The sequence below is a fragment of the Colobus angolensis genome, unplaced genomic scaffold (assembly GCF_000951035.1).
Source record: "Colobus angolensis palliatus isolate OR3802 unplaced genomic scaffold, Cang.pa_1.0 Scaffold24, whole genome shotgun sequence".
Lineage (NCBI taxonomy): Eukaryota > Metazoa > Chordata > Mammalia > Primates > Cercopithecidae > Colobus > Colobus angolensis.
In genome coordinates, this window is record NW_012115599.1 from 4,334,995 (window position 1) to 4,356,918 (window position 21,924).

Sequence of the window (21,924 nt, forward strand, 5' to 3'; positions counted from 1 at the left end):
CTTGGCTCACTACAACCTCCCCCTCCCGGGTTTAGGTGATTCTCCCACTTCAGCCTCCCGCGTAGTTGGGACTACAGGCACCTGCCACCATGCCCAGCTAATTTTTGTGTTTTTTGGTAGAGATGGGGTTTCACTATGTTGGCCAGGCTGGTCTTGAACTCCTGACCTCAAGTGATCCTCCTGCCTTGGCCTCCCAAAGTGCTGGGATTACAGGTATGAGCCACTGTGCCCAGCCTATTTTATTGGGATGGCATTGAGCCTGTAGATTGCTTTGCATAATATTGACATCCTAACAACCAGTCTTCCAATCCACATACACACAAGATATTTCCTTTTGTATGTGTCTTCTCTAATTTCTTTCAGCACTGTTTTGTCATTTTCAGTGTACAAGTCTTTCATCTCCTTAGTTAAGTTTATTCTTGATTATTTTATTGTTTTTCATGTTATTGTAAATGAAATGGATTTATTTCCCTTCCATATTGTTCATTGTTAGATATAGAAATGTAACTGATTTTGTATCCTGCAACTTTGCTGAATTTATTATTTCTAAGAATTTTTTTTATTAAGCCCAAGCTTTTAATTTGCCATGTTCTTTCTCTGTCCTGTGTTAAAATTAATCTCTATCTCATTTTTGTCTTCTGACATTTCTCTGAGTTCTTGGGGAATTTGTTTTGCTTTTCCAATTTGATTGTATAGTCTTCAATTTGCTGTTCCTTTCCTCCATTACTATTTAAACCAGTATTCAAAGTTTTAATTTCCATTCAGTCTTACCTATTTCAGAAATCCCATTTTAAAAACTACTTATTTAAGTATCATAGTTACACTGACTCCTTAAATCTTATTCTGAACATAGTTTTACAGTCATCACCATAATCTCATGGGAGATGAATTCTTAGAGAGATAATTGTGAGTTTCTGTCTTCTTCATATTCAAATGAAGGAACAAGGGGAAATTTTAGGTTGACGGAATTTACACTGGCTGCCCATGCCAGACCCAGCGCTTGAGTGCTACTCTCTCTGCCAAGCTGTTGGCCTGGGCAAGGAGCTGGGTGGGTGAATATCTGCTCAAGGCTCTGAGGAAGGCTGTTGGTGTGGGCCTTGGGTTGTGTTGTAGCAGTTCTGTGTCTGCTGACCTAGCCTTCTTTTGTGTCCTGCAGATGCTGCCTGCATTTATTGCTGCCTACATTTATTGCCAGGACACATTGCTTCTTAGAAAGCTAGCTGGGCCTTCTTTGGTCCTGCTCCATCTTGACTAAATCTAGCAGATATTCCTCAAAGTTCTAGACAGGTGGGATGGCATCCTTCCTGGTTTCCAACCCAAATGCATATTTTTCTCTATTTTTGTGTGCCTTTAGTTTATTTTAAAAGGACCTGAGGGCAGGAAACATATGTTCCCCTGTTGCCATTGTACCCCGAGGTCCCATAAGACAGTTCTTTTGACCAACTCCACCTGATGAGATTATCAGGCTCTTCCCCCTCCCTGCTATAGAACGTATGTCTGCTCACAGCAAGCTGAGTGGTCATGGCTAATCTCTGCCCACATGCTGGATGGTCCAACCACTGGCCTGATTGATTGAGTTGTAGAAGAGAGAGTTTCTCTTGTATCACTACTCTTATGATTCAAGGAAAAATCAGTTTAAAAAAATTACTGAGTTAGAAATAGGTTGACTTATTATAAGTGTAATCTAGAAGGCTTTAATGATACTGTCCCACCTCTTGATGACCATGTTTAATAGATTTTGTATCCGGTAGCTAGCAGTAGTCGTTATCTGTGTTTGATAAATTATTTTATTCCTGAGTACTATTTTGGGGGCTTGTGGGAGTCATAGAGAATAACCAAATACTCATGGGAAAGAAAAGTAGAAGAGATTAAGCATTAAAGCATCATCAGAAATCAAGGCAAAGCCTTTCCTGTTTCTTACAAGGCCATACGATGACTCCTCCTCCTACCTTTATCTTAACTGCGCTCATTTTCTGGTATTCACCTGCTCCACCCTTCTTTTTAGTCCTTGAGTATGCCAAGTGTGCTCCTGCCTGTCCTTCCCTCTCTCTGGGGTTCTCTTCCTCCAAATAGCCCCATGCTATGCCCACTCACCCCTTCACAGTTTTGCTTATATGTCAGCTTCTTGGGGAACCCTTCTCTGACCCTTAATTTGAAATTCTTCACCCTCTTCCCCCACATAACACTCCCTGTCAAACCTTCTTGCTTTATTTTCTCCACAGCATTTATCACAATCTAACCCACCTTTTTTTTTTTTTTTTTTTTTTTGAGCAAAAACTGGAGTGCAGTTGTGCGATCTCGTCTCACTGCAACCTCTGCCTCTTGGGCTCAAGCCATCCTTCCACCTCAGCCTCCCAAGTAGCTGGGACTACAGGTGTGCACCACCATGCCCGGCTAATTTCTGTATTTTTTGTAGAGATGGGGTTTCACCTGGTTACCTAGGCTAGTCTTGAACTTGTGAGCTCAAGCAGTCATCCCACTTAGGTCTCCCAAAGTGTTAGGATTATAGGTGTGAGCTACCACACCTAGCCTCTAACCTACTTTTTAATGTATGTATTTATTTTATGGCCTGTCTCCCTGCTTGAGTGCAAGCTCCATGAGGGCAGAGATTTATGTCAGTTTTGTTTATTGCTGTATCTCCAACACGTAGAGAGGTGCTTGTCATGCAGTAGTCACTTTGTAAGCATTTATTGAGTGATCAATGATTGGTGGCTTCTAGTGTCATTCAGCGGCAGCAGGATGGTGTATGTCTGTTCTAGATCACTGAGCCTTATGTTTTCAAGTGACCTCCAGATTTTTATCATTCATTCATTCAAGAAGTTGCTGTGTGTATCCTCAGTGAGTCAGACATTGAGGTACTAGCCCGTAAGTCTCATCAGGGGATATTTATCTTTGTATCTCCAGCACTAAGTGCAGCGAGTGACAGGGAGTACAGGGAAGGATTTGTGAAAGTCTGTGGCATCAAACTGCTGAGGTCTTGTGAAGACAAAAGTGAATAATACACATCCCTGTGTTCAATTGGTTCGTGGTCAAGTGGGGAAGACATGGACACACAATAATCTTGTGACTTGAGTGCTATAAGAGAGGGATTACAGAGATGAGAAAAAACAGTTGCTTGGGGATGGTAGAAATCAGGAAGCAGCTTTTTGTAAATATGATATTTATGCTGAACCTTAAAGATGGCTCTTCTGAGTGAATAAGCAGGGAGAGAAGGTTAGACATAGAAACAACATGAGCAAAGATACAAAGGGAGGAAAGTGCAAAGCATGTTCCTAGGACAGTGAATTGTCCTGTGTAGCTGGAATAGTGAGTTTATGGGGGTGGAGGGAAGGAATGGGCTGAACAGTAGCTCTAGATCACATCCTAAAGGCCTTGAATGCCACAGACGAGGTCTGTGAACCTTCTTCTCTAGGCAATGGGACACTGTTGAAAGTGTCCGTAGAAGAGATGGAAAACATATTAGTGGTTGCCAGGAATTCGGGGCAGTGTGGGGGCCGGGGGAAGGTAGGGGAGGAGGATGACTATAAAGAGGCAGCATAAGGGATCTTTGTGGTGATGGAACAGTTTCTGTATCTTGACTGTGGTTGTGGTTACACAAATCTGCACATTATAAATTTACATACAACTACACATACATATGAGTGCATGTAAAACTGGTGTAAAACATCCTCAGCGTGTTTTTAAAGTCTCTGCCTCAGCCTGGAGTGAATAAGTTCTGTGGATTGTGCCAGTGGCAGTTTCCTGGTTTTGATGTTGTAAATGTCACCATTGGGGGAAACTGGATGAAGGGTACATGGGTCTTCTCTGCACTATTTTCACAACTTCCTGTGAATCTATACTTAATTCAAAATAAACAGTTAGAAAAAAATTGCATAAGAAGGAAAAGGCAGAGCAGGGAGAATGGTTAGGGTTTCCACTAGTTTGCCATGATTTCATTGTGAAATGCTATGTTCAGATACCATGTAAGATGCTTGGGAGGCATCTTTTTCCGAAGTTACAAAACACAGTGTCTACCCTTGAGAAATTTGTTGTTGAATGGAGGAAACAGACATGTTTTAAGTAGTGATCATTCTGTGTGCTGGCTTTTAGTAGTAAAGGTAAGTACACAGCAATGTGAGAGCAAGGAAAAAGGGGACAAACTGCTGGGGTAGGGAGGGCTTCATAGTGACAAAAGGACTGAACTGACTCCAGGGAAGAGTGGGAGTTTGTGTGGCACATGCTGGGGCTCTGTAAAAGCCCAGGTGAGACATAAGGCTGAAATTAGTGGTAGGAAGAATTGAGAGTAGGGAATGGGTTCAAGAGCATTTTGGAGAAACATTGATGCAAATTCTTGAAGTACTGTATGTTGAGACAGAGAGGGAAGAGTCTGAGGTGACTTAAATTTTCAGCTTGACTGACCGAAAGCATGGTCCATTAGCCAAAAGTTAGAGTCAAGAAGGAGAAAGGTTTTGGCTAGGGTATGTTTAGTGTGAGGTATCTGAGGGACTCCATGCAGAGAGGCTGGGGTGCAGTTGGGGTGTGGCGCCCGGGAGAAGCAGTGCCAGAGCTAGAGCTGTATTGGACCCTAAGGTGCAGCCCCACTGGACCGCTTGCCACTTCCCCAGTCATCCTCCGCATGTTTTTAAAGTCTCTGCCTCAGCCTGGTGTGTCCCTCTCTTCCTTTTCCATCCTGTGAAATCCCACCCCTGTGTCAGCTCGCATGTTCCTTCAGTGTCTACTTCAGAATAGAGGTGATGGCTTTGAACCTTACCAGCTTGTGGATTTTGTCCACTGATACTATGGTGGGGCAAGAAGATAAGAGGATGAGTTAGCAATGAGCATTTGGAGGTGTCATGCCTTAGAGGAGGAGAGGAACAGTTGGAGAGGAGAAGCATGAAAGCAATGAGGCCACATGGAAGCTTGGCTGCTCAGCCTTTGCAGAGCTGCCCACCCAGAATTAGACATGACCAGGAGAAGAAATAGGCCGTGAGCTAAATCATACAAGTTCATGACAACATGAAAGATAAGCATTCACTCTGCGTCACCCCAGAGCTCCATCTCCTATGTAAAGCTGCCTGACATTGAATGGTGTCTGACCAGCCTGATTAATTTTTAATATTTGATTCTCTGGTGAGTTGACTAGGCATTGAGGTGCATCAAAGGTAGCTTTTGTTTTTATAAAGTTGGTCAAAATAACACTGGAGAGTCAGATTACTGCAACCTTGAGCTCTGGTTGTTCTGAAGGGATGAGATCAGACTCTCTAACCTAGTTTCAGAAGGATCTTTGCCTTTTGCAAGGGAAGTTATTTGAAAGTGGAAGTGGGTATGTTTCCTCTTGGATTCTGTGTCTCTTATTATCGGAAAATGCCTCATTTTTCAGCCACAGATAGAAAACAGCATCAGTGCATCAGGCTTCCAATTCTGTCCGTGACTCAAATGATGTCTGAGTTCTGAAAACCTGCTGCCAACTCCTGAAACACCGGAGAATTTAAACACAAATGTTCTCTAAATAATAAGCTTCTTACACTGTGTAGTCTGCAAAGCAGATGATGATGATGATGATTTTAATTCTGCACAGTATCTCCTTAATTCTCTAATTTCCCCATCTTTCAAATTGTATTCCTAAATGTTCTCTCTTAAAATCTTATATTTTTTACCCTGTTATCTTTCTACACAGAGCCCTTTATAGCTGAGGATGGATAGTATCTGAGTGGTGAGAACCTACATGTGAGGAGAGCTGCTCTGAAGTGACTCACATGTGGATCTGCGACCTTCTGGAGTGATGGCTGGTTAGGCAGGAGGGGGAAGATCATGGAAAGGGAGGTGATAGTGTGGACTCCATTTTATCAGTGGTATGCTTTGTGAGAGCCTGTAAACTTACAGAGGAATTGCCTTTTGTTCTCAGAATAGGGTTCTCTCTCTCTCGCCTCTGTTTCTTGCTTGCTGGCTCAAGATCTACCTACTTGTAAAGATGCTTTCACAAGCTGGAAAGACTCCACAGTGTTATGGACTATGAGGAAACTCTATTCTACGCACTTCTGCCTTACTTGAAAATTTTTACAATAATCATGATTACTTTTGTAATCAGAAAATTTGCAAACAGTCCCACTGGAAAAATAAACATTTAAAAGTAAGGAAAAGATGTTCAAATATCGAAAATGCCTCTTTATTGAATTTCTAAGTCTTTGTCTTTTTTGACTTCCATAACTGATAAATTATTTTAATGAATTGCTTGATATTTGTCCATCCCTCCATCCATTCATCCTTACTTTTTTGAACCAACTTGATTTTGCCGTGGTGTCCTATTCTTTTAATGTACTGCCTGATTCAATTTACTAGTAATTTGTAAATGGGATAATACATAGTTTTCTTTTCTCCTGTACTGAATGCCAGAGTTTTGGTATTAGGGCTGTACTTAACTTGCTTCATAAAATGAATGAGGAAGCCTTTCATATTTTTCTGTTGCTTTTTAAAAATTTGAAATAATAAATACCATCTTTTTTTAGTGAGCTTAGTTTGTGTGAGGCACAATGATTGGAACCCAGATCTGCACAGCTCCCAAGTCTTTGCTCATCCTGTTTGTCACTGCAGTGCCAAAGGAGGAAGGCCAGCCTCGGAACCCTGAGTCTCTGTGGCCAGGAACGCCTCAGGGGGCTGGACTTTTCACTCCTCTTGTCCTTTTATTTTCTTAATTAAAAATTTCATTTTGAAATAATTTCAGTTACATAAACAGTAGAAAAATGATATAAAAGATTCCCATATACTCTTCACCCAGATTCACCAATGGTTAATATTTTGCTACATTTGTTTTATCATTCCATCTTTATTCACATATTTTTCTGAGTTACTTGAAAGTCAGCCACATAATATATAATATCCCTTTCCAGTTATTTACAGTATATAATATAAACATTTTAGTGTATATTTCCTTAAAAAAATAAACTAAATAAAAAACAAAGTATAGATGTCACAATCAGGATATTAACTTTGATATAAACTGTTATCTAATCTGCTTATTCAAATTTTACTAATTGTCCCAGTCATGTCCATTGTAGGAAAAGAAAAACATTTTCCCTCAGTTCAGGATTTAATCTAGGATCAAACATTGTATTTAGTTGTCATGTCTTTTAAATCTCTTTTAATCTGGAACAGCTCCTTAATCTTACGTTGTCTTTCATGACCTTGACATTTTTAGTGTACAGGCCAATTCTACTTTATAGGATGTTCCTTAGTTTGAGTGATTTTGCTGTTCCCTGTGCTTAGATTTAAGGTATGTGTTTTTGACTGGGATACTGCAATGTTGTGTCTTTCTAGGTGCATCATAACAAGAGGTCCTGAGGCCTACTTGTCCCATCACTGATAAACAACCTAAATCATCTAGTTAACTGGTATCTGCCAGGCTTCTCCACTATTAAGTTACTATTTTTCACTTTGTAATCAGTAAGTATTTTTTAGGGTGATACTTTGTATGTAAATCCTGTTCCTTACCAAACCTTTCATGTCCTAATGTTAGTGTCCATCCATTTGAAGCAACAAACTGAGACGTGCAAAGTAAATAGACCCTACCCCTTGGAGCTAAAATGAAGCCAAGAGAAAGTGAACCATTTGGTCCATTTAGGCAGATAAGCCAATTTTTTTTTTTTTTTTAAACTCACTACCTATGGTCTTTGTGTTTTGTCTTTGCAAAGGTTAACTGAAATCTAGTCATACTCTTGAGAATAGTGATTGGCTGTAGCTTGTAACCCTTGGGCTCCTATTTTGGTCACCTAGGGCTCAAGGTGGGTCCACCCAGTTTATTCTGGTCATAAGTGCCCCTTGGGGCTTTGGCTGATGGCTCTGTTCTATCTTTGGCTCTTTCATCCTTTGTTTTTGCCTCTAAGATGCTGTCAGTTGGAGTCCCAATAAACTGCCTCTATGCTGAATCACCTATAAACAAGCATTGCTTCTGGCTACAGACTCATCTTATCAGACAACTCTCTACTGAGCCCAGTTACACAGCTTATGCTATCAATGCTAAGGCTGCAGTTGTATGAGTCACACAAGTACTTTTTAATATGTCAGAGAGTTCAGAACTGTGTATAATATGAAGAAATATTAAAAACACCCAGTGGTATACTTGGGCACACTTTAGCTATTGCAGGGTTCCAGACCCCTGCAATAAAGCAAATATCACAGTAAAGCGAGTCACACACATTTTTTGGTTTCCCAGTGCATATAAAAGTTATGTTTACACTGTACTATAGTCTACTAAGTATTTTAAGCCTACTAAGTGTTAAGTCTAAAAAATGTACATGCCTGAATTTAAACATACTTTATTGCTAAATAGACTAACAATCATCTGAGCCTTCAGTGAGTCGTAATCTTTTTGCTGGTGGAGGGTCTTGCCTTGATGTTGATAACTGCTGACTGACCAGGGTGGTGGTTGCTGAAAGTTGGGGTGACTGTGACAAAATAGGACAACAATGAAGTTTTCCACATCCATTAATTCTTCCTTTCATGAAGAAGAAGAAGAGTTGTCTGGAGTTTTTGATGCTGTTTGATAGCATTTTACCCACAGTAGCTTCTTTAAAATTGGAGTCATCCCTCCCAAACTCTGCTGCTGCTTTATCAGCTAAGTTGATGTAATTCTAAATCCTTTGTTGTCATTTCAACAATGTTCACAACATCACAATGAGGAGTAGATTCACCTCAAGAAACCACTTTTTTTGCCATCCATAAGAAGCCACTTCCATCCGTTCAAGTTTGATCATGAGATTGCGACAATTCAGTCACATCTTCAGGTTCCACTTCTAATTCTAGTTCTCTTGCTATTTTCACCACATCTGTAGTTGTTGTTACTTCCTCTGCTGAAGTCTTGAACCCCTCAAAGTCATCCATGAAAGTTAGAATCAGCTTCTTCCAAACTCCTATTAATGTTAGTATTTTGACTTCTCATGAATCATGAATTTTTTTTCCTTTTTCCTTTTTTCCTCTTTATTCACAAACTGATTATTAGTACAAAAAAACTGAGACAGATTAAGAATGCAACTTTGATCTTCAGTCTTCTCTTTCCAACTCAATCCTGGAATATTCATAATATTCTAGCCACCGGATTCTCTCCTTTCTTTTTTGTCTTCAAAGTACTTTCCAAAAGGAAACATACTGCATGCATTCTATATTATTCCTAATTTTCAGGTGGAAAAATGAGACAGTGACATCTAAAAACACTGGGGAGGCTGGACCCAGTGGCTTATGCCTGTAATCCTAGCACTTTGGGAGGCCAAGGAAGGAGGATCCCTTGAGCCAGGAGTTCAAGACCAGCCTGGGCAACATAGTGAGACTCTGTCTCTAAAAAAAAAAAAAAAAAATTAGCTGGATGTGGTGGCATACACTTGTAGTTCCAACTATTCAGGAGGCTGAGGTGGGAGGACCGATTGCACCTGGGAGGTCAAGGCTACAGTGAGCCGTGATCATACCACTGCACTCCAGCCTGGGTGACAGAGTGAGATCCCGTTTCAAAACAACAACAACAAACACACACACACACACACACACACACACACATTGCAGACTATATTTTTAAAAACAAGGCAATAATTCAGGATTTTTTTGCTTTAATTCTCTCTCTATTACCACAGTAAAATGTTTAACAAAGTCCGAGAGATTACTGACACACAATGACAACCTAAGACTTTACATTAATGGAACTATCAATAATTATCAGTGAAATAACTGGAAAAGCATCAGATGTAAAGAGTGATTTGCTATTCTATTTATATGGTATTGAAGCTGTCATAACATTTACAGACCCAGAAAGTGTGAGGTAATATTGAATAATAATAGATAACTCTGAAATACTGCAACATCGTGAAGGACCTTCTAAATGACCAAAAACAGATGAAATTGTGTTTGATATAATTTCAGTGAAGTTTTTTTTCTTACACAGAACTATATATATTTTTTAATTAGTAATCCACATAAGTTATACACAAAATTAAGTGACTAGATTGTTAAATAAAACTCTACATTGCTTTCTTATTATGGACTAATGAGCTTATGATTCACTGTCACTTTTAAGAAATTCTAGTCTATGGACATGTTCAAATTGTTTAGTCTTATTAGTTTCATTAGCAAAAACCACCAATTACTTTATATTTAATTCTTTTGAATATCATCTTTAAAGAGCCTGACTTGAATTTTGTCAAAATAAATCCTACCTTAACCCTCCAGTTTCTAGTTTGTGGGTTCTTCATGAGTTTCAGTTCAGTGTAAGCTAGCACACGGACCTCCCCATGAATTTTCCACAACTTTAACACTTTCCACAAAGTGTCATGTCCGTCTCCAGGCTTTTGGTAGAATGTGAAGTTAATAATAGCATGTGATGTTCCTTAGCATAATCTACCAAAAAGTGATGATCTCCTTGAAAGAAAAGTCATGGGCTGCAATCACACATCTGAGTTGACAGACATCCACATCAACTCTACATAAAAAGAAAAGGGGTGGGACGTAGCCGCTCACACCTATAATCCCAGCACTTTGGGAGGCTGAGGCAAGTGGATCACTTGAGCTCAGGAGTTTGAGACCAGCCTGGGCAACATAGCAGGACCCCAGTCTCAACAAAAAATACAAAAATTATCTGGGTGTGGTGGTGTGCACCTGTAGTCCCAGCTACTCGGGAGGCTGAGGTGGGAGGATCACTTGAACCCAGTAGGCAGACGTTGCAGTGAGCTGAAATCACACCACTGCACTCCAGCCTGGGCACTAGAGTGAGAACCTGAAGTATAAATATCCACTTTTAAGAAATTCAAACAGATCCCGACATAAACGTCCTCAAACTTAATGGGTTTTACATGACTCATCATTTATAGATCCTTGGCACCAAACCTCTGGACATTATGTAACCCAACATACTGCAGTATGGAGGGAACACCATGAAAGGATACTTCTGGTATAAAATATGGGGGTTTTGGTGAAATCCTCTGTAGGAATAATGGTTACTTAGAGGATAACCTGTGAAAAACTTCTTTGGTTTCAGTTTAAAGGATACTTTACTATATTTCAAATATTGATGGAAACATCAGTGTCTGTATTCATGATGTACTTGGCATTGGGGCAAAACTCAGTTACCCACCTGAATACCATAATGGTTTTCAAGGTCATGTTATTGTATGTATCCAAAACATCTGGTTGCATTATGTCACCATAAAGAAGGTGTTCACCCTCTAAGCACAGTGCTAACATTTTGTCTTCCCTTTCAGATATAACGTAAGAATCTCTTATCTCCACCAACACTTTTTTTTCATCTCAAGTAACTCCAGTGGCCTGCGTGGCTTTCATATTTGAGGGATGGGAGTTACTGGGATGACGAGAAATGGTTGGTTGGTTGGTTGGTTGATTTTGAGACAGGATCTCACTCTGTCGCCCAGGCTGGAGTACAGTGTGGTATGATCATGGCTCACTGCAGCCTTGACCTTCTGGGCTCAAGCGATCCTCCCAGAGAGTAGCTGGGACTAGTGGCGCATGTCACCATGCCTGGCTGTTTAAAAAAAAAAAATTTTTTTTTTTTTTTGGTAGAGATGGAATCTCCCTCTGTTGCCCAGACTGGTGTCGAACTCCTGAGTTCAAGTGATCCTCCTGCCTTAACCTCCCAAAGTGTTGGGATTGCAGGCATGAGCCATTGCACTGGGTACAGAAATGGGTTTTGATGAGAGCAGTTTGAATGCTCTCAAAATGCAAAGCGAAGGTATTGTCTGTAAATTGTCTTATACTCCAGAAGCACATCCAGTTTACATGTTCTGTCACATTGTAGTGGGGGAAGGCTGAGGTAACACATCACAAGGAAACTCAGGAGCAATAGCAACAGGAGATCCCATGTGAGGGATCCTTGTGACATCCTACTTGGAAGGGCTGTCCAGGGAGTTGGGGCTGTCCAGAGAGCCGGAGCCATCCATAGCAGCTCAGAAGCGTGCGAGCTGCAGGTTCTTCCTCTTGATTAATTTCCTGTCAATGAAATACTTTCAGTTTCACCAGTTGAACATTTAGCAGTATGTAGTTTTCAAAAATAATGCTACCAAAAAACAGAGAATCTCAGATTGGCTTAAAATTCTGCCATATACTCCTTATAAAACACACATCTATGGAATCTCAGATGAGATTAAAGCACTAGCTGAAGTATTTTGTTGTTTTCTGTATTCCACGCTTTAAGTAAAACACTCAGATTTGCTGTGAACACTATGAAAACAGAAAAAAAAAATAAAAAGACACCATTTGGTAATATTTCCCTTTGTAGTAGCTTTTCCTAACAAAACAGCCACCTCCTAAACATAGGCACTGGTAACACCCTCACCTTCTACTCCCCCACCATCATGGCAAAAACCCCCAGCCACTCCTGTGGGCAGTGGAAGGCAGAGAGTGCACCCTGGGACAAGACAAGGTGGCCAACATGGAGCTTCAGCCTGGACTCACCACCACATACCCCAGCATTCTTCCACATCGCCCACGGCCCCACCAGGCTCCTCTAGCACTCACCTGAGCAGGGAACTGCTAGTCACAGAGGCCCACTCCCTGAGGTTTGGTTGCTCAGCTCCTGCCATGCTCTAGAAAAGCATGAATGGTCCTAGTGATATCTAAGATGGTGAGTCCTTTCCAGAAGGTTTTAAATTTACTTTGCCCAGATCCATCAGAGGAATCTCTTGTCTGTGGCAGCTATTGCCTTATGAAATGTATTTCTTAAATAATAATACTTGAAAGTCAAAATTCCCCAGGCACGGTGGCCCACCGCTGTAATTCCAGCACTTTGGGAGGCTAAGGTGGGCGGATCACCTGAGGTCAGGAGTTCGAGACCAGCCTGGCCAACATAGTGAAATCGTGTCTCTAGTAAAAATACAAAAATTAGCTGGGTGTGGTGGCAGCTGCCTGTAATCCCAGCTACTGGGGAGGCTGAGGTGGGGAGAAATGCTTGCAGCCGGGAGGCTGAGGTCTCAGTGAGCCAAGACTATGCCACTGTACTCCAGCCTGTACAACAGAGTGAGACTTTGTCTCAAAAAAAAAAAAAAGAAAAGCAAGTCAAAATTACTCCTTGATCCATGAGCTACAGCGTGTATAGAATGTATGTTGTGTTAGCAGGTATGAAAACATTAATCTCCTTGTGCATCTCCATCAGAGCTCTTGGATAACTAGGTACATTGTCAAGGAGCAGTAATGTTTTGCAAGGAATTTTTTGTTCCTGAGTAGTAAGTCTACAGTGGGCTTAAATTATTCAGTTAACCATTCTATAAACAGATGTGCTGTCATCCAGGCTTTGTTGTTCCATGTGTAGAGCACAGGCAGAATAGATTTAGCATAACTCTTAAGTGCCCTAGGATTTTCAGACTGGCCAATGAGCATTGGCTTTAACCTAAAGTCACCAGGTGCATTAGTTCCTAACAAGAGCGTCAGCCTGACCTTCTTAGGTTTGAAGCCAGGCACTGACTTCTCCTCTCTAGCTATGAAAGTCTTAGATGGCATCTTCTTTCAATATAAGGCTTTTCATCTCTGTTGAGAATCTGTTGTTTAGTGAAGCCATCTTCATCAATGGTCTTACCTAGATCTTATGGATAACTTGCTACAACTACATCAGCATTTGCTGCCTCACCTTGCACTTTTATGTAATAGAGATGACTTCTTGCCTTAAATCTCATTAACCAACCTCTGCTGGCTTCAGACTTCTTCTGGAGCTTCCTTACCTCCTCAGCCTTCATAGAATTGAAGAGAGTTAGTAGTGCCTAGCTCTAGATTAGACTTTGGCTTAAGGGAACGTTTTGGCTGGTTTGATCTTATATCCAGCACACTAAAACTTTATCCATATCATTCATGTAGCCCTTCAAATTTCCTTCAAGAGGCTGGGAATGGTGGCTCACGCCTGTAACCCCAACACTTTGGGAGGCCAAGGTGGATGGATCATTTGAGGTCAGGAGTTTGAGACTAGCCTAGCCAACTTGGTGAAACCCCGTCTCTACTAAAAATACAAAAATAACTAGCCAGGTGTGGTGGTGCGTGCCTGTAATCCCAGCTACTCACGAGGCTGAGGCAGGAGAATCGCTTGAACCCAGGAAGCAGAGGTTGCAGTGAGCCAAGGTCACACCACTGCACTCCAGCCTGGGCAACAGAGTGAAACTCCATCTCAAAAACGAACAAAACAAAAAGAAACAAAATCCTAACTTTTTCCATGCTGATCGTGCTCACACAAACATGGTGAACATTCCTAAAACCCGCTGGACTTTTGTAAGAAGTGTGGCAAGCACCAACCCCACAAAGTGACACAGTAAAGAAGGGCAAGGATTCTCTGTATGCCCAGGGAAAGCGGCATTATTACAGGAAGCACAGTGCTATGGTGGGCAAACTAAGCCGATTTTCTGGAAAAAGGCTAAAACTACAAAGAAGATTGTGCTAAGGATTGAGTGTGTTGAGCCCAACTGCAGATCTGAGAGAATGCTGGCTATTAAAAGAGGCAAGCATTCTGAACTGGGAGGAGATAAGAAGAGAAAGGGCTAAGTGGTCCAGTTCTAAGTGTTACCTTTTCTTTCTTTCTTTCTTTTTTTTTTTTTTGGAGACGGAGTCTCATCGCTCTGTCGCCCAGGCTGGGGTGCAGTGGCCGGATCTCGGCTCACTGCAAGCTCCGCCTCCCGGGTTCACGCCATTCTGCTGCCTCAGCCTCCGGAGTAGCTGGGACTACAGGCGCCCGCCACCTCGCTCGGCTAGTTTTTCTTTTGTATTTTTTAGTAGAGTCGGGGTTTCACCGTGTTAGCGAGGATGGTCTCGATCTCCTGACCTCGTGATCCGCCCGTCTCGGCCTCCCAAAGTGCTGGGATTACAGGCTTGAGCCACCGCGCCTGGCCTACCTTTTCTTTTATTATGAAGACAATAAAATCTTGAGTTTATATTCACTTAGAAAAAATTCCTTCAAGAACATTTTCTTTGCGTTCACAACCTGGCTTACTGTTTGGTACAAGAGGCCTCACTTTCAGCCTGTGATAATTAGACATAGTAGTGTTCTATTTCTTCAGTAGCCACATTCCTGGCAGTAGTAACCATGAAAACATAGCTCTCTGCTATGGTGTTACCACACACCTCTGTCATGTGGTTAAGTATAAAGCACTGAATTGCAAATCATTTATTTTGAAATTCATTCATATAAATAAACAAGTAAGTTCAAAGTTATCCTCATGATAACATGACTGTCCTTCAAATTTTGATAAGTTTTCTTGAGTTGCAAAGAATTATGTGGAGGTACAGCTCTTGCCCTAAGGGGCTACACACAGTCCACAGGATCCTCCTGCTTGAACTAAAGCCCTTACGTGGGCGCCAGATGTCCATGGGCATATGTCTTATTTTTGAATGTCTTTGGATGTATGTGTTACAGTGGAGACAGTTGAACAATTGTGCTAAAACCTTGCTTTGAATTTAGAGATATACCACTACCTCCCCTCCCCTTCCCAAAGAAAAATTTGGGGGCAGTAGAAATTGCTCACAAAAGCCGATTCCAACTTGTACCTTAGGAGAGACCCTGTCCCCTCCCTCAGTCTTTTTTTCTTTCTCATTTTTATTAATACGTTCTTATACTTTTGATTTGCTGTTGAATTAAAAGCAATACATTAAAATGGAGAAGGACACCAACGTGACAGTAGTGAACAATGGCAAGAGCCACTAAGGTCAAAGACAGAAATGTTAAAGCTGGCAGAGGAGTTAAAAGAATTGCAGTCTGGAGCTACCTAATGAGTGAGGGAAGCAGCATCGTATACTCTAGTAGCCTCTGAGGCATCCCAGCATTGAGTGAAAAATAAATGTTTGTAATGATTTCTCCAGTTAACTAGAAAAGGTGGAATTTTATCCAGTATGCAGTTTGGAGCATTGAGATGTAAATAGTAGCTTATCTTGAAAACTTTTACTGCAACTAATTCACATTAATTGTAAATATTTAGAAACATGAAAGAAAAAACATATAAAACTGCTCATATCACCCATAGATTTAATTACTTGTAACACGTTGGTATGGTATTTAGCTCTTCAGCCCTTTTCTATGTGTAAAGATAGTATATAATAAGATATATTTGCATATTACATAAAATACATGTTATATAATATATATACCAAATTTATGTGTGAGAACATGAAGCCTGCTTTTTTATTTTAAAAAAATTTACTTGGGTAAAAAGACACAATAAAAAGTATACCCTCTTAACTATTTTGTAAAGCCTGTTTTTTAAAATTCAATAATATGTTGTGAACATTTTTCCATGTCACTGAGTATAGATGTTTATTTTAAGGCTGCATGGATATACCATAATCTAGTTAGTCAATTTCCTAGTGCTAAATATTTAGGTTTCCAACTTTGGTTATTAACACTGCATAAAGCATTTTTAAATATACGTACTTCTATATTTCATCAGAGTCCCAAAATAATTGTTGGATCAATGGATGTCTACTTTCTGAATGCTTCCAATGTATATTATCAAAGCACACTTCTGTTTCACTATACTCTTGCCAATATTTGATGTTATAATTCTTTTAAATTAATGTGTTTATGTAATTTAGTCTTTAATACTAAAAATGCAAACAGCAGTAGAAACTAAAGTCAATGAGAAAATTCATTTTAGGGAATGTGATGCATAAAGTTATTCAGGCTTATAAACTAGCAAACCACTGGTTCTGTAAGAGAAGAACTTAACACAGTAACTGTTCAGTACACAGGCATGATGAGCCTTAAGGTACTCACTTGTTCATGGAGTGTACAAAATTCATATAAGTCTTCATGAATGTGAAGAAATGCCTCTTAATCTGAAGAAGAGATGTTAAATGAATCCAATTATCATAAGCCAAATCTGTGAATCTAGGGTAGAACTGTGAATCTCAGGGTAGAACTTTATTGAATTTTGTGTAACATTTTTGATGTTGAAACTTTTTTTCAGTTGCCGCTAACTTTGTGGGTTTTGTTTTATTTGCCACAGAGAAGTTTCACATTTTAATGAGGAAGAAATGAATCAAATTTTTGGTTACTCTTTTCATGTTATGTTTATAGAAAACCGTCTCTACCTCCAAAGTTATAGTACAGTTGTAATTTTCTTCTAGTAGTTTTACAGTTTTATTTTCGACACTTAAATCAGAAGTTGCAAACATTTTTATTAAATAGACCGCTGTTGTGAGGGACTGTCCTGTGCATTATTCGGTTATGGGCATCCCTTGACCTCTGCCCACTTGATGCCAGCAGCACCCCTTGTCTCCCCAGTTGTGACAACCAAAGATGTCTCCAGATATTGCCCCTTGCCCTCTTTGGGCCAAAACTAGCCTCTCTTGAGAAGCAGTGGTATGATAAACCTTAAAGTGGGTTGAGGCAATACCCAATAAGAAACACTGGCAGGACAAGAGACCAGTCATTGGCTGAATGGAATACTCAAGTAGACCATTTCTTGAAGATTGTATTCTAGTCTAGACATTGGAGAAACTGGGAATTTGGAGCAGTCTTCCTTTTGTTGCAGTTTTGGATTCCAAACTGCAACAAAAGATCTTGGTTCTTCTTCTTCACTTCCTCATTTGCTCTTATTGACCTCTCTGTGGACTAGAAGAACCAGGAGAGGGTAACTGGGAGTTACTAATAAAAATGTTAGGAAAATTGTCAGCAGATGCCTTGGTGACATCTTGTTCTAACTTTGCAATTTAAGCTCCATTAAACTGGCTGTGGTCTTTGTGGTTTGAAATAGAGAACAGGCCGGGCTCAGTGGCTCACGCCTGTAGTCCCAGCACTTTGGGAGGCTGAGGCGGGTGGATCACGAGGTCAGGAATTTGAGACCAGCCTGACCAAAATGGTGAAACCCTGTCTCTACTAAAAATACGAAAATTAGCCAGGCGTAGTGGTGTGCACCTGTAATACCAGCTACTCAGGAGGCTGAGGCAGGAGAATCGCTTGAACCCAGGAAGCAGAGGTTGCAGTGAGCTGAGATCATGCCATTGCACTGCAGCCTGGGTGACAGAGCAAGACTCCGTCTCAAAAAAAAATAAAAATAATATATATATATATATAACCAACTTTAACCCCCTTGGCTCCAGAATAAAGTGATTTATGAGTCTTTTATGAAGACTTCATCCTATAACATAGTCTAGACAATTTCTCTTTCCCTGGTTTACCATGGTTTATAGGAATGATACTTCCATGCCTTGGTGGCGTATGGTAAATCTCTTGGGTAGGGTCACAGTGGTGTTGATCAGTAGACCTTACTGGTTTTGACTGATCACCAGTTATTTCATGCTCCTGTTGAGCTTGGGTGCTGAACCGGGCTTCGTTTTCTTCTTTGCTGTTGTGACCTTTTGAATTGAGTTCTTTCTCCACTTTGTGCCTAAATCTCCATATTTCTAAAAGTCATAAAGAGTGATTGTGATGATATTTATAATGTTAACTCCTTAACTGTAGATATTCTAACTACAGTTTAAATAAATGCTCCATGCAATATGGACCTAGAAGAGAGATTTGCCTCTTCCAATCTTACCAGTCTTTCAGAAATCATCTGAAATCTATTCCCCAAAACACTTTCCCTACCAATCCAGCTAACATTCATCTTTCCATAGTAGATGCTTGATGTAGGCTTATATTTTTTCACAATGTCTCATGTCTTATCACTCCAATAAAGTTTGTGTTTTGGGGAGGTGGGAATGGAGATTGGAAGAGACAGTACATTTTGTTGCCATATTAAATCTCTCATGATTTCTTTCATTTGATTTTCCTACTAATTTTAAGATTGTTAGGATATACTTATTCCCATTTTACAACTGTGAAAATGAAACTTTAGAGAAGTTGAGACTTTTCCAGTTAGTAGATGGTTAAGCCAAAGATAGTATGTATTGATATTGGGAATCCTAACTAGAAAAATTGTGCAAATCTAAAAATGGTTTTTGATGCAATATGTAGAATCTCAGTGTTGCCAGTTAAAGTATTGAGACATCTAAGCCTGCTATATTAAGTAGGCTGTGTACAAGGTTAGTGGGGATGGCTTATGCTGAATCACTCCTGCCCTGGCTCTGTCCTCCAGGAAGGACAGGCACTGCGGAATGGCAGTCTGGGGGTGGGTGTACAGACTGATCAAAACAGTTTCTCTGTATAGCTTTCTTGGAACGTGTGCTCTCTTCTGTTCTCAGGCATCTTTGCTAACCAAAGCCCCCAACGTCCTTAGCATTTCTGCTGCTACGGAGAGGGCTTTGTCATAATACCAACGAAAACTGGGTGGTTTAGGGGCAGGCTCCAGTTGGCCTCTTTTTTCACGTTTCTGATATGTACTGAAGTGACTAGGAAGTTAATGCGCCTTGTCTAGTGTGTGGAGACTGTAGAGAATGACATGATGTGCTCTGCTGGAGGAAGAGGATTGAGTCTTGTTTTTACCTGAGCTCATGCAGTGACAGCGAAGCTCCTAGCTTATCTTCCTGTCTGGCTTCCATTGCTGGTTGTCCCTAGTGAGCAGAGCCATTCAGAGGTTTTTTGACTTATTCCCTGGCCTGGCAGAGCTAGCTTCTATGATTTTTTTTTTTTTTTTTTTAATCAGAACCAGTTGGACCGTGTTCTCTTTTTATTATCTTGCTTGACTTTCTTCTGTGGAGATAAAATGGAGCTACCTTAAAACAAAGCAGGAGCTGCTCACTTCCCTGTGCCTGACTCCTACTCCAGGTGCTTTGTTATCTATACCTGAACGCTCAAGGTATATCATTCTTAGGGATTGCTCTCGGCTTTCAGGACACTTCCATCAGCTTTTCGGACCCAATACCCCTTTACTTTCTTTTTCTTTTTCCTTTTTTTTTTTTTGAGATGGAATTTCGCTTTGTTGCCCAGGCTGGAGTGCAGTGGCACTATCTCGGCTCACTGCAACCTCCTCCTCCCAGGTTCAAGAGATTCTCCTGTCTCAGCCTCCCGAGTAGCTGGGATTACACGCATGCACCACCATGCCCGGCTAATTTTTGTGTTTTTAATAGAGACGGGGGCTTCCTCATATTGGTCAGGCTGGTGTCGAACTCCTGACCTCCGGTGATTTGCCCACCTCGGCCTCCCAAAGTGCTGGGATTACAGGTGTGAGCCACTGCACCTGGCCCCAATACTCCTTTACTTTCTTTGAGTTGCAGTGTTGCATCTGTTCTGTTCACAGTCCCTAGTACTACTCCTTTTCCTGCTGATCTTTCTAGGTCTTGACTCTGCCTCGTTGCTTGACTGCTACCTGATTTCAGAGTCCAATCATTATATTTTCAACTTTGTCCTGTATATGCTTCACTGCTTTTCTGGAACTCTGTTCAGTTTATTTCCTGACTTTGACCCATCTCCACCTAGTGCCACCTTGTTTCCTGGTCTAAGGACTGTGCAACTCCTCTCCAGTCGGCCACATCTCTGACCAAGGGATTCAGTGAAAACTCTGGTTTCTCACCTGAACTTTGATCTTTAACCCCAGCTGACACTAGTCATGGCCTTGTGATCAGGCTCGGAAAGAAGACTGACTTCATGTGAACCATGTGAGCATATTGTTTATATATCTCTCAAGATGGATTCCTTCTATTCTAAAAGGCATCTAAAAAGCAACGGAAGTTCTTTTGAAAATCAGAGGCTGCCTTTTTGGTAGCAGTTCTTTCATTTATTGTGTAGAGGATCCAGATTGAGCTCTTTATAAAATATTCTGCTACATAATGTACTGGGATAGTCCTAACAATAGTAAACCTTGATCCACAGATCACATGTGCCATTGGATAAAAATAAATAATGCAGAGGAACTCAATAAGACCAGCCTGTTTAAAGGAGACATCATAAAAACCTCCATTAAAAAAAGCAAAAAAAAAAAAAAAAAAATCATGTAGCTGTGGTAGCAAGTATAAAACAAATGTAAGAACTAAGGAGTAACAAAATGATGCAATTGGCTCAGCACCCACAGATGGTTTCAGATACACTCAGATGTCACAGGCATCCAGGACTAGGCGTGCTTTGATCATTTGGAGGGTAGGATTTCTGGATACCTGCATCACCTGAAGCCACCTATTGCTGAAACAAATGGTTATAACAGAGAGGGAGTTCTTAGTTAAAAGAATGGGTTTTCTCTTCTTTCTTACTATAAGGGATGGGGAAACTGATGTCCATGACAAATACTGAAAGTGGAGCGTGTCCTATATCAGTAAAAGTTCCCATAACTAGAGTTTTTCTGAAGGTGCAGGTGATGTCAGGTACCCACCTAATGGGCCTTACTTAGGAAAGAAGGGGGTGGAGGAGATAGGGATGAACATTTTTTAAGAGCCTCTGTGTTTGGATGTGTGCCGGATGCTTTATGATGCTGTCTCACATAATCTTCACTCTGTGGAATAGGGGATGGTTGCTCATTTTATATGTGAGCTCAGGTCATGTTACTATGCAGTGTTGGCTTTGGGATTTGAACCCCTATCTAACTCCAAAGTCTTGCTCCTTAGAAATGAGGCAGGTTTGACTGGACATGGTAGCACATGCCTGTAATCCCAGCACTTTGGGGAGGCTGAGGTAGGAGGATCGCTTGAGGCCAGGGTTTCAAGACCAGCCTGGACAACATAGTGAGACCTTGTCTCTACAAAAACTTTTGAAAAAAGAAAAAAGAAATGAGGCTAGGCACGGTGGCTCATGCTTGTAACTCCAACATTTTGGGAGGCCAAGGCAGGAAGATCACTTGAGCCCAGGAATTCAAGACCAGCCTGAGCAACACAGTAAAACTCTGTCTCTACAAAAATTTTTAAAAATATTAGCTGGGCGACTGGGCATGGTGGCTCATGCCTGTAATCCCAGCACTTTGGAAGGCCGAGGCAGGTCAATCACCTGAGGTCAAGGAGTTCAAGACCAGTCTGGCCAACATGGCGAAACCCCGTCTCTACTTAAAATACAAAAATTAGCTGGGCCTGGTGGTGTGCCCCTGTAATCCCAGCTACTTGGGAGGCTGAGGCAGGAGAATC

At 41.0% G+C, this 21,924-nt stretch overlaps 1 protein-coding gene and 2 pseudogenes across 1 annotated transcript in view; 2 read left to right on the plus strand and 1 right to left on the minus strand.

Moving 5' to 3' along the window:
• The window catches only part of AAK1 (AP2 associated kinase 1), a 168,748-nt gene that overhangs the window by 33,570 nt on the left and 113,254 nt on the right, over nucleotides 1–21,924 (plus strand). The window lies entirely within an intron of this gene.
• Nucleotides 10,324–11,199, minus strand: LOC105514102 (annotated as a pseudogene).
• LOC105514101 lies at nucleotides 14,188–14,505 on the plus strand (annotated as a pseudogene).